Raw genomic sequence first — 16,483 nt, forward strand, 5'->3', positions numbered from 1 at the left:
GTGGAGCAGTTCCGACGATGAGTATCAGCGAGATCGACGCTTCGGGGCATATATCTAGCTCTCCTGTGGTATTTAAAACCAAAGACTCATATTCTTTAGCTTTTAAAAGACTGAAGCTAAAACCTAAATAAAACCACTGGAAATCATAACTAAAAATACCAAAAAGAAATAAGAAGCAGAGAATTTTCTTAAACAAAATTTCTTAAATAAATAAATTAATTAATTAAAATATAATAAAATTGTTGTTATGCGGTGTACAACGTGTATTTTTATAATAAAATAAATATGCATTGCCGACCATGGGTTACCTAAAGATTGGCTCTGAGCACTATGGGACTTAACTTCTGAGGTCATCAGTCCCCTAAAACTTAGAACTGCTTAAACCTAACTAAACTAAGGGCATCACACACATCCATGCCCGAGGCAGGATTCGAACCTGCGACCTGTGGTCACCTATGGAAAGTTGTAGATGAAGAGTGAAATTACGAGAAGACATAAGGCTTTGGACGGCCACGCCTCATCACTAAATATTGAGGTCGGAGGCTTGGCCGCTCTGGACAGCTGTATAGGAGGCGGTCTATGGTAGATCTGACGACAGGGTACAACGCTGGTACAGGCACAAGTGTTTCAAACACAGCGTTTAGCGCACATCGTTGAAACTGGAAATTTGTGGTAAGGTCTTATGGGATCTAAGTGCTGAGGTCATCGGTCCCTAAGCTCACGCTCTACTTAATCTAACTTAAACTCGCTTAAACTAACTTCCGCTAAGGACGACACACACCCACGCCCGAGGGAGGACTCGCACCTCCGACGGGGGTGGGGGGGGGGGGAGGAGGGGCAGGGGAGCCGCGCGGACCGTGACAAGGCGCCCGAGACCGCGCAGCTAATCCGCGCGGCGCACGTCGTTGAACACGGGGCTGGGCTCCCACCTGTTCCTTTGTTCACTCAACGACATCGTAAATTACGATTATAGCGGGCACGCTATGGGGATATTCACCTGCGCTTCCACGGGACCGATGGTACAAATCGAATGTACCATAACAGCTCTCGGCTATGTGATCATTACTGCGGATGCTTTATTTCTTTGGCGATGGGGACGGCATCATCCAGCAGCATAACGGTCCGTGACCCCAGGCCAGAATCGTGCTACAGCGATTTGAGGAACATGATAGTGAACGTATTTTCATGTTTTTAAATAAACACACCGCCATTGCCGGCCTTGGTTACCGAGCGGTTCTAGGCGCTTCAGTCCGGAACCGCGCGACTGCTACGGTCGCAGGTTCAAATCCTGCCTCGGGCATGGATGTGTCTGATGTCCTTAGGTTAGTTAGGTTTAAGTAGGTCTAAGTTCTAGGGAACTGATGAGCACAGATGTTAAGTTCCATAGTGCTCAGCGCCATTTGAACTATTTTTTAACACCGCCATTTAACAATATTTTTATTTATTTAATCATGCTCTTTGTTTCGGCCTTTTATGCCGTTTTCATGTTGACTGAATGTATGTCATAAACATAAATTGCATGACGTAAACTCAACCAACTTGAAAATTGCATAAAAGTGGAAACCTAGGTCGCAATTAAATAAACAATACAGTCAATACATGAAAGAACCCTGGAGATACTAAAAGGTATCAGATAGATTATATAATGGTAAGACAGAGATTTAGGAACCAGGTTTTAAATTGTAAGACATTTCCAGGGGCAGATGTGGACTCTGACCACAATCTATTGGTTATGAACTGTACATTAAAACTGAAGAAACTGCAAAAAGGTGGGAGTTTAACGAGATGGGACCTGGATAAACTGAAAGAACCAGAGGTTGTACAGAGTTTCAGGGAGAGCATAAGGGAACAATTGACAGGAATAGGGGAAAGAAATACAGTAGAAGAAGAATGGGTAGCTTTGAGGGATGAAGTAGTGAAGGCAGCAGAGGATCAAGTAGGTAAAAAGACGAGGGCTAGTAGAAACCCTTGGGTAACAGAAGAAATATTGAATTTAATTGATGAAAGGAGAAAATATAAAAATGCAGTAAATGAAGCAGGCAAAAAGGAATATAAACGTCTCAAAAATGTCATTGACAGGAAGTGCAGAATGGCTAAGCAGGGATGGCTAGAGGACAAATGTAAGGATGTAGAGGCTTATCTCACTAGGTGTAAGATAGATACTGCCTACAGGAAAATTAAAGAGACCTTTGGAGAAAGGAGAACCACTTGCATGAATATCAAGAGCTTTGATGGAAACCCAGTTCTAAGCAAAGAAGGGAAAGCAGGAAGGTGGAAGGAGTATATAGAGGGTCTATACAAGGGCGATGTACTTGAGGACAATATTATGGAAATGGAAGAGGATGTAGATGAAGATGAAATGGGAGATACGATACTGCGTGAAGAGTTTGACAGAGCACTGAAAGACCTCAGTCGAAACAAGGCCCCGGGAGTAGACAACATTCCATTAGAACTACTCACGGCCTTGGCAGACCCAGTCCTGACAAAACTCTACCATCTGGTGAGCAAGATGTATGACACAGGCGAAATACCCTCAGACTTCAAGAATAATATAATAATTCCAATCCCAAAGAAAGCAGGTGTTGACAGATGTGAAAATTACCGAACTATCAGTTTAATAAGTCACAGCTGCAAAATACTAACGCGAATTCTGATAGAAGCCGACCTCGGGGAAGATCAGTTTGGATTCAATAGAAAGGTTGGAACACGTGAGGCAATACTGACCCTACGACTTATCTTAGAAGAAAGATTAAGGAAAGGCAAACTTACGTTTCTGGCATTTGTAGACTTAGAGAAAGTTTTTGACAATGTTGATTGCAATACTCTCTTTCGAATTCTGAAGGTGGCAGGGGTAAAATACAGGGAGCGAAAGGCTATTTACAATTTGTACAGAAAGCAGATGGCAGTTATAAGAGTGGAGGGACATGAAAGGGAAGCAGTGTTTGGGAAGGTAGTGAGACAGGGTTGTAGCCGACGTTATTCAGTCTGTATATTGAGCAATCAATAAAGGAAACAAAAGAAAAAAGGTCGGAGTAGGTATTAAAATCCATAGAGAAGAAATAAAAACTTTGAGGTTCGCCGATGACATTGTAATTCTGTCAGAGACAGCAAAGGACTTGGAAGAGCAGTTGAACGGAAAGGACAGTGTCTTGAAAGGAGGATATAAGATGAACATCAACAAAAGCAAAACGAGGATAATGGAATGTAGTCGAATTAAGTCGGATGATGCTGAGGGAATTGGATTAGGAAATGAGCCACTTAAAGTAGTAAAGGAGTTTTGCTATTTGGGGAGTAAAATAACTGATGATGGTCGAAGTAGAGAGGATATAAAATGTAGGCTGCTAATGGCAAGGAAAGCGTTTCTGAAGAAGAGAAATTTGTTAACATCGAGTATAGATTTAAATGTCAGGAAGTCGTTTCTGAAAGTAATTGTATGGAGTGTAACCATGTATGGAAGTGAAACGTGGACGATAAATAGTTTAGACAAGAAGAGAATAGAAGCTTTCGAAATGTAGTGCTACAGAAGAATGCTGAAGATTAGATGGGTAGATCACATAACTAATTAGGAGGGGAGAAGAGGAGTTTGTGGTTGTGGCACAACTTGACTAGAAGAAGGTATCGGTTGGTAGGACATGTTCTGAAACATCGAGGGATCACCAATTTAGTATTGGAGGGCAGCGTGGAGGGTAAAAATCGTAGAGGGAGACCAAGAGATGAATACACTAAGGAGATTCAGAAGGATGTAGGTTGCAGTAGGTACTGGGAGATGAAGCTTGCACCGGATAGAGTAGCATGGAGAGCTGCATCAAACCTGTCTCAGGACTGAAGACCACAACAACAACAACAGTCAAATGTCGGCGTGTTCATTAAAAAATTATAGTTTAACTGTTGCTCAACAACATTAAAAACTGTTTACGTACTTTGGTTTCCTGGGCACCAGATTCGCAGTCGTGCGTCAGCTCAAAGCCCACAAACCACAGGTCTCGAGCTTACGAGAACTGCGTGAGCTAAGGGGAGAAATTTACTGCCACATACCACAGGAAACGTACCAAGGACTTATCGAATATCGACTTATCGAATAAACTAAATCCAGCGACGTATTGAATAACAGAACGACAACGAGTTACCGAAAACCAGCGACCCATCGAATATCAACGATCTATCGAATACCAACGACTTTTCAAATGTAAACAACGCATAATCCCTGCTGCCTTACGTTTCAAAGGTGAACTAACACGCTATTAAGCAAGTAGTCCTAATTTTTTACTCGTCACAGTATGTTGCCTGTTGAAAATCATTATAAATTTCCGTTACTTTATCTCTAAATCAGAGAAAATATCTCTTAGATTGTAGTTTTAAGAAGGCAGGTAATGAGTGCATCGTGTGATTGTCAAAATAATCCATTATTACAGCTGTTGCGTGTGACATAAATTGCCAGCTGTAAACTTACTGTACAACTTCAGTCCGTAAGAATTAGAATGTGAGGCCTGTTCAGAAGCAAAATAAAATGTCTATTTATTAGTCACAAATTTTCTTCCCGTCAACGTGAGGTAAGTTTCTTCCACAAACTACATGGGGGTAAACGTGGATGGACATGTCATGTACTGATACTGATCATCATTACATGACTTTTCCTCTGCGACAAGGTTTGTTCTGTCTCCACATTTTGTGTTAATATCTTCCAACGACAGGTTTTTCCACACTTAATTCTTTCATCAAGCAGTTCGTCCATGGTCTGAGTCACCTCCGTCTTTACTTTCCCTTGCCTTCCACATATCCTTTTGGAACAGTTTTCCCATGCCTCTGCGCTTCCTCAGGATTGGCCTAGTCCAGTTACTTTTGCTACATTCGGTCACATTCAACATTTGGTATTCTCCTCCTCCTCTTCTCACCACATTTTCACTATCCTGTCTACGCTTTATTTTATTTATCTCACGTCTTCGTTTCCAAATATTCCAGCTTTTTCCAGTCTTCCCCCTTCCTGTTCCAAATTTCGAAGTCGTACGATTATTTGTTGCTAAGCGACGAAAATAAATCAAATTCCACACTTTCAGGTTCTTTATTATTTGATTTCTTTGATATTTTAAAAACACCTGTAAAAAGAAAATATTCCGACGATAGTGCCTGTTAGTGAAAATGAGGAACATCTTGAACTTACTCGTTAGAAGACATGAATAATCGCTACAGTACTTTAACGCAGTCGTGAAAGTAATATGCCTGGTGTCTATTTGATTTTTTCACAGCACACTTAGAATATTCCATTTGGATTAGCGTACTTAGTATCCCCAGGTTGGAGCTTTTAGTATTAACGTTTTGATGAAGTATTTATGACTTCTAAACTTGTTATCCAGAAGTTTTTTTCACAATCCTCCTGATACAATCTATTACACAACAGAATAATTATTGAATACCTGTTAACAGTGTGAGATTTTATAATATAATGGCAAATTTATTTGTTCAAATAACAAACAGGAGCTGTCGTTTCTCTTGTGCCGTTGTCCTGCATCGGCGCGGGTTCGGCGTGGTTATTAACGTATTTGCCACGTTAGTGTAAAGGCTGGCCGGATATCCTTTCCGTCGACATTTCGTTATCACCCTGGGAAAGGATATGTGCACCCCTATTGTCTGCGTGTAGTTGTAGAATTTTGGAACACGTATTATGTTCGAGTACAATGACTTTTCTGGAAACTAGAAATCTACTCTGTAGGAATCAGCATGCGTTTCGAAAAAGACGATCGTGTGAAACCCAACTCGCGCTATTCGTCCACGAGACTCAGAGGGCCATAGACACGGGATCCCAGGTAGATGTCGTGTTTCTTGACTTCCACAAGGCGTTTGATACAGTTCCCCACAGACGTTTAATGAACAAAGTAAGAGCATATGGACTATCAGACCAATTGTGTGATTGGATTGAAGAGTTCCTAGATAACAGAACGCAGCATGTCATTCTCAAAGGAGAGAAGTCTTCCGAAGTATGAGTGATTTCAGGTGTGCCGCAGGGGAGTGTCGTAGGACCGTTGCTATTCACAATATACATAAATGAGCTTGTGGATGACATCAGAAGTTGACTGAGGCTTTTTGCGGATGATGCTGTGGTATATCGGGAGGTTGTAACAATGAAAAATTGTACTGAAATGCACGAGGATCTGCAGTGAATTGACGCATGGTGCAGGGAATGGCAATTGAATCTCAATGCAGACAAGTGTAATGTGCTGCGAATACATAGAAAGATAGATCCCTTATCATTTAGCTACGATATAGCAGGTCAGCAACTGGAAGCAGTTAATTCCATAAATTATCTGGGAGTACGCATTAGGAGTGATTTAAAATGGAATGTTCATATAAAGTTGATCGTCGGTGAAGCAGATGCCAGACTGAGATTCATTGGAAGAATCCTAAGGAAATGCAATCCGAAAACAAAGTAGGTTACAGGACGCTTGTACGCCCACTGCTTGAATACTGCTCAGCAGTGTGCGATCCGTACCAGATAGGGTTGATAGAAGAGAGAGAGAAGATCCAACGGAGAGCAGCGCGCTTCGTTACAGGATCATTAATAATCGCGAAAGCGTTACGGAAATGATAGATCAACTCCAGTGGAAGACTCTGCAGGAGAGACGCTCAGTAGCTCGGTACCGGCTTTTGTTGAAGTTTCGAGAACATACCTTCACCGAGGAGTCAAGCAGTACATTGCTCCCTCCTATGTATATCTCGCGAAGAGACCATGAGGATAAAATCAGAGAGTTAGAGCCCACACAGACGCATACCGACAATCCTTCTTTCCACGAACAATACGAGACTGGAATAGTAGGGAGAACCGATAGAAGTACTCAAGGTACCCTCCGCCACACACCGTCAGGTGGCTTGCGGAGTATAGATGTAGATGTAGTGGTAGTGATGTGAAAGGGAGAGGACGTTTTAGAAATGTCTGCAAATTGCAGAACTGAGGCAAAACTTGGGTACCAGTCCTGTGTTCACCAAGTGGTGTGTGGGAAACTGTCTTAAAACGACATCCAGACTGTTCGGCGTATCAACCTGGTCATTAATACGTCGGGCAGATTCGATCTGGGTCCGGCGCAACTCCCCGTTCCGAAAGCAGGGCTTTAATATGCACGGCTATCCGGGCTGTTATCAAGCAGTAATTCCCGTATAAGAAGAAGCACCTAACCGGCACGTTTCATATTTGGAACAAAACACATGACCCAGACTGAAAAGGATACGGGTAACTAACTTAAGCTGTTGACTTCTTGAGAGCTCGCAACAAAAATAAATAAATAAATAAAAAACGTTGAAGTATTTTTGTACTTGCATGACATACCTTATGACTGAGATGGCGAGGAACAGTTGTAGCTTATTCTGGCAGTTACCTAAAAGAAAAAGAAAAAATAGGTTAATAAGGAAAGGTTAAAGTAGTATCAGAAACGAAACTTCCTGGCAGATTAAAACTGTGTGCCGGGCCGAGACTCGAACTCGGGACCTTGGCCTTTCGCGGGCAAGTGCTCTACCAACTGAGCTACCCAAGCACGACTCACGCGACTTCCTGGCAGATTAAAACTGTGTGCCGGACCGAGACTCGAACTCGGGACCTTTCGCGGGCAAGTGCTCTACCAACTGAGCTACCCAAGCACGACACACGCCGCGTCCTCACAGCTTTACTTCTGCCAGTACCTCGCTGCAGAGTGAAAATATCATTCTAGTATCAGAAACGTTTGCAAACAACGACTTAAAATTACTAGTGAAGTACGTAATGCAACTCTTCCTCTACATATTCTGCAGTCAATATGTTACTAGCAAGTATGTAGTCTTTAGCTGACAATCATCATTCCTCTTTCAAATGTAGAAGATTGTCGTCCTTTGTCACGGTAAGTGTTTCAAAATAAAACTTTTCCCTGAGCTATGCCACTGTTACTTTCCGTATGTCTATCTCAACACATGTCTTCTTCATGTCAGTAACTTAGAATATATCTCTTTTCAGAGAAGATTTTCTTCCTATTGTCCGTCTGAATTTTATATTCAGCCATCGACAGTTACTCTGCATCGCAAACGGAAAAGCTCATCCAGGACTTTTACTGTATGATTTCCTAACCTACCTCGCTCAATTTCTTGAGATTCAAAAAATGGTTCAAATGGCTCTGAGCACTATTGGACTTAACTGCTGAGGTCATCAGTCCCCTAGAACTAAGAACTACTTAAACCTAACTAACCCAAGAACATCACACACATCCATGCCCGAGGCAGGATTCGAACCTGTGACCGTAGCGGTAGCACGGTTCCAGACTTTAGCGCCTAGAACTGCTCGGTCAGCCCGGCCGGCTCTTGAGATTCAATTACTTTTGTTAATGTAAATGTTGCAGCCTGTTTTCAAGAGAATATGTATTCCATTCGACTAAGCTTTGAAGACCTTAGATTTACAATGTCACTGGCAAACAAAAATGTTTTCATTTCTTCATCCTGAAAATTAATTATGCATCCGAATGTGTACTTAGGTCCAGAGTGTTTCACAGTTCATGTTACACACTTCTAGACATTGTAGAGGGGATTTAGAGGATATCGAGTTTTACTTAGGAACCTACGTCCAGAAAGTTATCCAACAACATTAGAGTGTGTCAGAGTTATAGGCCCCTGCGCCTGCAAATGTATGTATATACAAGGCAATTCCATAATGATTTTGCAAACCTTCTAGGATGATGGAGAATGGTAAATGTATCAATTTGAGGTAAGGGTCCCAATACTAGAAACGAACGAGTTGAAAGTTATAAGGGGAAACCCGTCTGCTACCTCTGACTTGGAATACATGTACTGGTATTGTTGTTGCTAAGCAGTAGGGTAGGAAACTTTCAGAGGTGATATAATGTGGATACCAAAACAAGAAAAAAATTCTAGTAACCGTGGGCTATAAAATCCATACCCGAGGAGCTATGAGCACTTGTTTTATCTTCAATATCTCCTCTATTGAATAAAGACTCCTAGCTCTTAAGGTATGCATTTTACAGCCAGTGTTTGCAACACTTTTTTGTTGTTTTGGTTCGTACTACCACCCCTAAAAGTTGGCTACCCTACAATTTTCGCAACGTTAGTAACAGTACATGTATTCTTCTGTCAGAGGTATCAGAACGGTTTTAGCTTGTAACTGTGACTGCTCCCCCTTTGGTTTTCCGGCTTGGCGTGTGGTCGAGGTCTCTCTCCGGTCGGTGTTCAACGAGGCAACATGTTTTGAAGGCAGGCCCTCGTCTCTATCCGCTGTGCCTGGGCCACGCCGTCCTTGCCGTTTTGCCGCGCGCCGGGTGTACGGTGCTGATCAGTCGGCGCGTTTGCGTGCGAAACGGTGGCGGGTCCGTCATCTCAGGCTGGACATCTTCTCATCACGTAACTGGAACCATTAAGTTACGTATGATTCATATGCTGCTGTTAACCTGTGAAGACTTGTGAAACTTATGGGGGCACGTTGTATCTGCCGGAGATCAGTTAAGGATGGTTCTCAATAAGAGAGTGTTATACTGACTTACGAAGTCTAAGGCTTCCAAGTGTTGTTTCCACGGAGCGGAGTCTAAATATTTCGGAAAAAGCAAAAGGGAATAGAGTTTTATTGCTTGTTTTTAAAGGTTCATTGCAGCGTTAATTTGATGTAGTATGTTAATTAGTGTGCTCTTCGGCCAGTTTTGGTTTTAGACTTTCTTTTAATATGAAGGGCAGAGCTTTAAGTCAGTGTAATTTTAATTGTCCCTCTATTCGGTATATATCTCAGTTTGTCTTTAGTTATGTTACAGATAGTCACGTAGTTAGTAAGCCTTGCATGGTCTTGAAAAAGGTGAATCACGAGTTGAATTTGTCTCCCGCGTGAATTATTTGCTGTTGCAGAAATGGTTTGGTATGTGGTGCAGATGGGGTTCGTCGCCCTGGCGGGCAGGCTGAGTTCGTGTGTGTGTTGGGCGTGTTTTCTGCTCTGGCTTGCAGCCTGATAATCTTCGAAATTGCTTTGCGGTTGCTTTTTACTCGTTTGTTTCGAGTACCACCATGTATAAACCGCGCTCCCATGCCTTAGTTAAATATCCGGCCTGTCCGCCGGGACGGACAAGATCTTTTCATAAGTAACTCAAGGTGAATCATCAGAGATGTGAAAATTTTGGTTACGTAAGCAATGAACTGAATAGTGTGCTTATGGGGGTGACTATCTGCGATCCTTTTGCAATCGTATCTAATTATTATCTTTAAAATACTGTTTGTTACTTAATTCATGATCCAATCACATAGTTTTCTAAAGTCAATTGTATATTTTCTTAAGAAAACAAAAGTAGGAATTAAATCTTTATATTGTTATTATAATGCTGTGATTCTGTAATAATGAGAATTGTTCTATACTTGAAATTAAAATTATGTACCAACCACAAGTTTTTCCATCAGCAAAGATCGCAATCTTCCTATCTCCATTGAGTAGCTGTAGTTAAACTGAAATTTTGGTTTCTCTAGCACGTAACTATAGCACAGCTCACACAGCTCACCCTGTAGCGTCGTTGGATGAGGTTTGCGGAGGGGGGAATAGAAGCCTGTAGTTTAAACACCCACACTGATCACTATTTACACTGACTATGCATTTCGCAGACGGAATTCTAGGATAAATACTGGTTTACAAGTAAACCATTCGGTAAAGCTGAATTCACTCTTAAATGCTGATTACGTGGAAAATATTCAGTGACAACTTTATTATTGATAACAGACATATTTAGGAATTGGAAAACACCAGTCAAAGCAAGTATCATGCTGTAGATATACAGGGTGTTACAAACTTTCAGGAAACATTCCTCACACACAAAGAAAGAAAATATGTTATGTGGACATGTGTCCGGAAACGCTTACTTTCCATGTTAGAGGTCATTTCATTACTTCTCTTCAAATCACATTAATCATGGAATGGAAACACACAGCAGCAGAACGTACCAGCGTGACTTCAAACACTTTGTTACAGGAAATGTTCAAAATGTCCTCCGTTAGCGAGGATACATGCATCCACCCTCCGTCGCATGCAATCCCTGATGCGCTGATGCAGCCCTGGAGAATGGCGTATTGTATCACAGCCGTCCACAATACGAGCACGAAGAGTCTCTACATTTGGTACCGGGGTTGCGTAGACAAGAGCTTTCAAATGCCCCCATAAATGAAAGTCAAGAGGATTGAGGTCAGGAGAGCGTGGAGGCCATGGAATTGGTCCGCCTCTACCAATCCATCGGTCACCGAATCTGGTGTTGAGAAGCGTACGAATACTTCGACTGAAATGTGCAGGAGCTCCATCGTGCATGAACCACATGTTGTGTCGTACTTGTAAAGGCACATGTTCTAGCAGCACAGGTAGAGTATCCCGTATGAAATCATGATAACGTGCTCCATTGAGCTTAGGTGGAAGAACATGGGGCCCAATCAAGACATCACCAACAATGCCTGCCCAAACGTTCACAGAAAATGTGTGTCGATGTCGTGATTGCACAATTGCGTGCGGATTCTCGTCAGCCCACACATGTTGATTGTGAAAAGTTACAATTTGATCACGTTGGAATGAAGCCTCATCCGTAAAGAGAACATTTGCACTGAAATGAGGATTGGCACATTGTTGGATGAACCATTCGCAGAAGTGTACCCGTGGAGGCCAATCAGCTGCTAATAGTGCCTGTACATGGTACGGAAACAGCTGGTTCTCCCGTAGCACACTCCATACAGTGACGTGGTCAACGTTACCTTGTACAGCAGCAACTTCTCTGACACTGACATTAGGGTTATCGTCAACTGCACGAAGAATTGCCTCGTCCATTGCAGGTGTCCTCATCGTTCTGGGTCTTCACCAGTCGCGAGTCATAGGCTGGAATGTTCCGTGCTCCCTAAGACGCCGATCAATTGCTTCGAACGTCTTCCTGTCGGGACACCTTCGTTCTGGAAATCTGTCTCGATACAAACGTACCGCGCCACGGCTATTGTCCCGTGCTAATCCATACATCAAATGGGCATCTGCCAACTCCGCATTTGTAAACATCGCACTGACTGCAGAACCACGTTCGTGATTAACACTAACCTGTTGATGCTACGTACTGATGTGCTTGATGCCAGTACTGTAGAGCAATGAGTCGCATGTCAACACAAGCACCGAAGTCAACAATACCTTCCTTCAATTGGGCCAACTGGCGGTGAATCGAGGAAGTACAGTACATACTGACGAAACTAAAATGAGCTCTACCATGGAAATTAAGCGTTTCCGGACACATGTCCACATAACATCTTTTCTTTATTTGTGTGTGAGGAATGTTTCCTGAAAGTTTGGCCGTACCTTTTTGTAACACCCTGTATTATCTATGAATTTTTAACTTACTTACTTACTCACTGGTCATACCGGACTCGAGAGTCCATTACCGCAGCAACGTATTTTCGCCATCTGTCCCTGTCTTGGGCTATTTCCTTCCATTCACCTTCAGTACCTAGGCTCCTCAAATCAGCCTTCACATTGTCCTCCCATCTGCGCCTCGGTCTCCCCACAGGACGTTTTCCTTCTAGGTGCCCCACCAGTACTCTGCGCGCTGCCCTGCCCTCATCCATTCGAGCTACGTGACCCGCCCATCGCAGCCTACGTGATTTGATAATACTGATTGTCAGGGCTTGAATAGAGTTCGTGAACCTCTTCGTTATGCAGTTTTCGCCACTCTCCGCTAATGTCATCCCTTTTTGCTCCGAAAATTTTTCTTAAGATTTTGTTTTCAAATACTCGAAACGGCTTTTCATTTTGCACAGTGAGAGACCAAGTCTCACATCCATACAGCATAACTGGTAGAATAATAGTTTTGTATATTCTCATCTTTAAATTCCTAGACAATATCCGTGATGAAAGTAATCTATTCAGTGAGAAGTAGCACGCATTTGCCGCCCGTAGTCTCTTCTTCAGTTCGGATTCACTCATTTCTTGAAGTGATGTCCACGCCTAGATATTTAAATGCGTTCACTTTTTCAAACTGCATGTCTCCAACTCTTAACATTTCCTGATCTACTGCTGTTGGCATTCTAGTAGTAACCAGGTATTTAGTTTTGTCTTCACTTATCCTTAGACCTACATATTTACTAGCCTTGATTAACGCATTCGCATTTGCTGTTACCGATTCTTTCCTATCGCTAATGATGTTTAGATCATCTGCATACCCTAATATCTTAATATTTCCATTTAACTCCACACCCTTTGAATTATCTGCTGCCATTCGTACAATATATTCTAGGACTAAATTAAAAAGTAGCGGAGACAGGGCATCTCACTGCTTAAGTCCGTTCTTTATTACAAATTCTTCTGAGTCCAATTTCCCCACACGTACTCTATCTTTTGTGTTTTTCAAACTCGCTTCTATAAGTCTAAGATACTTCTTTGGTATTCCAAGTTCCAAAAGAATTCTGTACAATTTTGACTGCAATACTGAATCATATGCTTTTGTAAAATCTATGAAAAGATTATGAACTGGTTTATTGTATTCCCATTTCTTTTCCAAAGTTTGACACAGGGTGAATATTTGGTCTACAGTTGATCTGTTCCTCCGAAAGCCGGCTTGGTAATCCCCCACAATTTCATCTGCATATGGTGTAAGCCTGCTTAGTAGAATATTCGAGAAAATTTTGGAACATACTGGTAATAGCGATATCCTTCTATAATTACTACAATCCATTTTGTCACCTTTCTTAAAAATTGGGATCAGAATCGACTCCTGCCACTCTTCAGGTATCATCTCTGAGTTCCATACTTTAGTTATAACTTTGTGAACTACTTCCACCAATTTCTGTCCCCCATTTTCAACTAATTATGCAGTTATGCAATCTGATCCTGGTGCTTTATGGTTTTTCAATTTGTTGATTGCATCTCTTACTTCCTTTAACGTTGGCTCAGGTATCTGGGGTTCTGCTGTATGTATTTCGTACGCCTGCTCATTTCCTGCTTCCCGGTGCACATTTAATAGATGCTCATAATACGACCTCCATTTACTTAATATAGCACTGGGGTCTGCCAGTATTCCCCCAGCATCCCCTCGAAGTGCATTTGTCCTAGCCTTGAAGCCCTACCTATACCCATTTATGTCTAGGTGAAGTTCCCTAATGTTTTTTGTTTTACTGTTTGTTTCCATTTTTGTAATCTGATTGTTGAAATAATCCCTCTTCTTTGCCCGTAGCCTACGACCAAGTTCCCTTCTCAAGTTCATGAACTACTCTCGTTTTCTATCTCCCATTCTATACCAATCTAATCGCGCTTTTCTGCTTTCCTCTACTAATTTCTTGCATTCCTCATCAAACCACGGTTTCCTCCTATTCTTCTTAATTGTATCTATTGTGACCTTCGCTGCCTCTTTGATATTATTCCTCACAGTGATCCACTGTTTATTTACATCCTCGTCTTGATCTTCGTGTGTCCTGATAGCATCAAACCTATTTGAAATTTCTATCATGTACCTTCTTCTAAAGTTTTCATCATTTAGCTTGTCAGTGTCGAAACTAACAAGTTCTGCATTGTGACACCTTGACGTTGCTGTAGGTAGCCGTTGGTGAACTTTGGCAACTACAAGAAAATGATCAGAATCACAGTCTGCTCCCCTGGAAGTCGTAACATTTTCTATACAAATGTGCCATCTCCATTCTACAAGAACATGATCAATTTGGTTTCGGGTGCGTCCATCCGAAGAGACCCAAGTTGCTTTATGAATGTCCTTCCTGTTCAAATATTTTTAACTTATGGAACAGAATATTGGGTCTGGACAAAGAAAGATCTGAATAGAATAGCTTTCAACGAGGGAACTTGGGCAAGACGAGTGGGAAGGGTATAAGAAGTGAAACACAAAGGAACACGGTTCAGATCAATCCCCTGAGCAAAAGAATGGAGAGAACCAGGCCGAAATTGGTTGCCACGTGGAAAAAATTGAAAAAGGAAGGCTACCAAGACTCTTCACGAAAGCTAATTGGAAGACAGGGAACAAGATGGATAGACCAGGATGATGTCTATATCGGCATCTGTATACATACTCTGCAAGTCACTATACGGTGCATGGCGGAGGGTACCCTACACCACTACTATTCAGTTCCACTTGCAAATAGAGCGAGGGGAAAACGACGGCCTATATACCTCCGTACGAGACGTATATATCTTCGTGGCTCTTGTGCAAAATGTACATTGGCGGCAGTAGCATCTTTCGGCACTCAGTTTAAAGTACCGCTTCTCTAAATTTTCTCAATAATATTGCTGAAAAGACCATCGCTTTCCCTGCAGGGGTTCCCTTTTTAGTTCCCGAACTATCTCCGTAATAGATGCGTGTTGTTGAAACCGAACGGAAACACGCCTCTGAATTGTTTCGATGTCTCTCGTTGGTTCGACTTCGTGAGGATCACACACACTCGGGCAATACTCAAGAACGGGGCACACTAGTGTCCTATATTCAGTATTCTTTACAGATGAACCACACTTTCCCAGAATTCATACTAGAATCCTTATATGCTCGCTTTGAAGCGTTACCCCTAGATATTTAATCTGCTTGACTGTATGAATCAGGACGCTGCTAATGCCGTATTCGAACATTGTAGGATTGTTTTTCGTATTAATTACTTGCATCTACAGCAAGATGCCATTCATCACACCAACTAGAAACTTGCCCTGTCATCTTCTATCCTCCTACAGTCGCTCAACTACGTCGTTTTCCCGTACACCAAGCATAATCAGCAAACAGCCGCAAATTGCTGCTCACCCTGTTCGTCTGCTACCCATGTAGAAAGTAACAACTGTTCTGTCATACTTCTATCCTGACGATTACTTAAGAAATCTCTCACACATCTGAGAACCTATTCCGTATGCTCGTACCTACGTTAACAGTAGGGCACCACGTCTAATACATTTCGAAAATTTAGGAATATGGGATCTGCCTGTTCCTCAAGGACTACAGACGGAGGAAATGCGAAACGATAGACCGTGGAAGAAGAGAGAGGATTGGCAGAAGCTTTTTGGACGACCTGCGTAAGCTTAAACGTTTCAGGAAGATGATGACTCAATGAGAACTAGAATAGTAGTTAATGAAAAACAATTGAATCAGGTAAAATATCCCACTGACTGGAGTAGAATCGTAGCCACGCTTCAAATTCTGCAAAGAGGTGCCTGGAGACGGCGCACTCAGTGGGGGGGATACCAACTTTCCTGCTGGCCGCCATAAGGACTTGTAACCTCCCCCTCACTTATCGACCTTAATGACAGTGAAAAAATTAAACCGCGTGTACCTAATGGAAATTTGGGAAAAGCAATCGTCACCGAAGTTAATCTGTCGGTAAAGAGGGAGGAAAGGGTTACATCTAAATGAGACGAAAAATGCAAATGAAACTGGTGGAAATTAATTTTGAAAAGGGGTAAAGTTAATAAAGAAAGTAAATGTGCGGCCGTTACGTTAACAAATAACTAGCGGTAATTAGATATTTGAGGTTTGGGGGAAATTACGGTCGCCAG

The sequence above is a fragment of the Schistocerca nitens genome, chromosome 1 (assembly GCF_023898315.1).
Source record: "Schistocerca nitens isolate TAMUIC-IGC-003100 chromosome 1, iqSchNite1.1, whole genome shotgun sequence".
NCBI lineage: Eukaryota > Metazoa > Arthropoda > Insecta > Orthoptera > Acrididae > Schistocerca > Schistocerca nitens.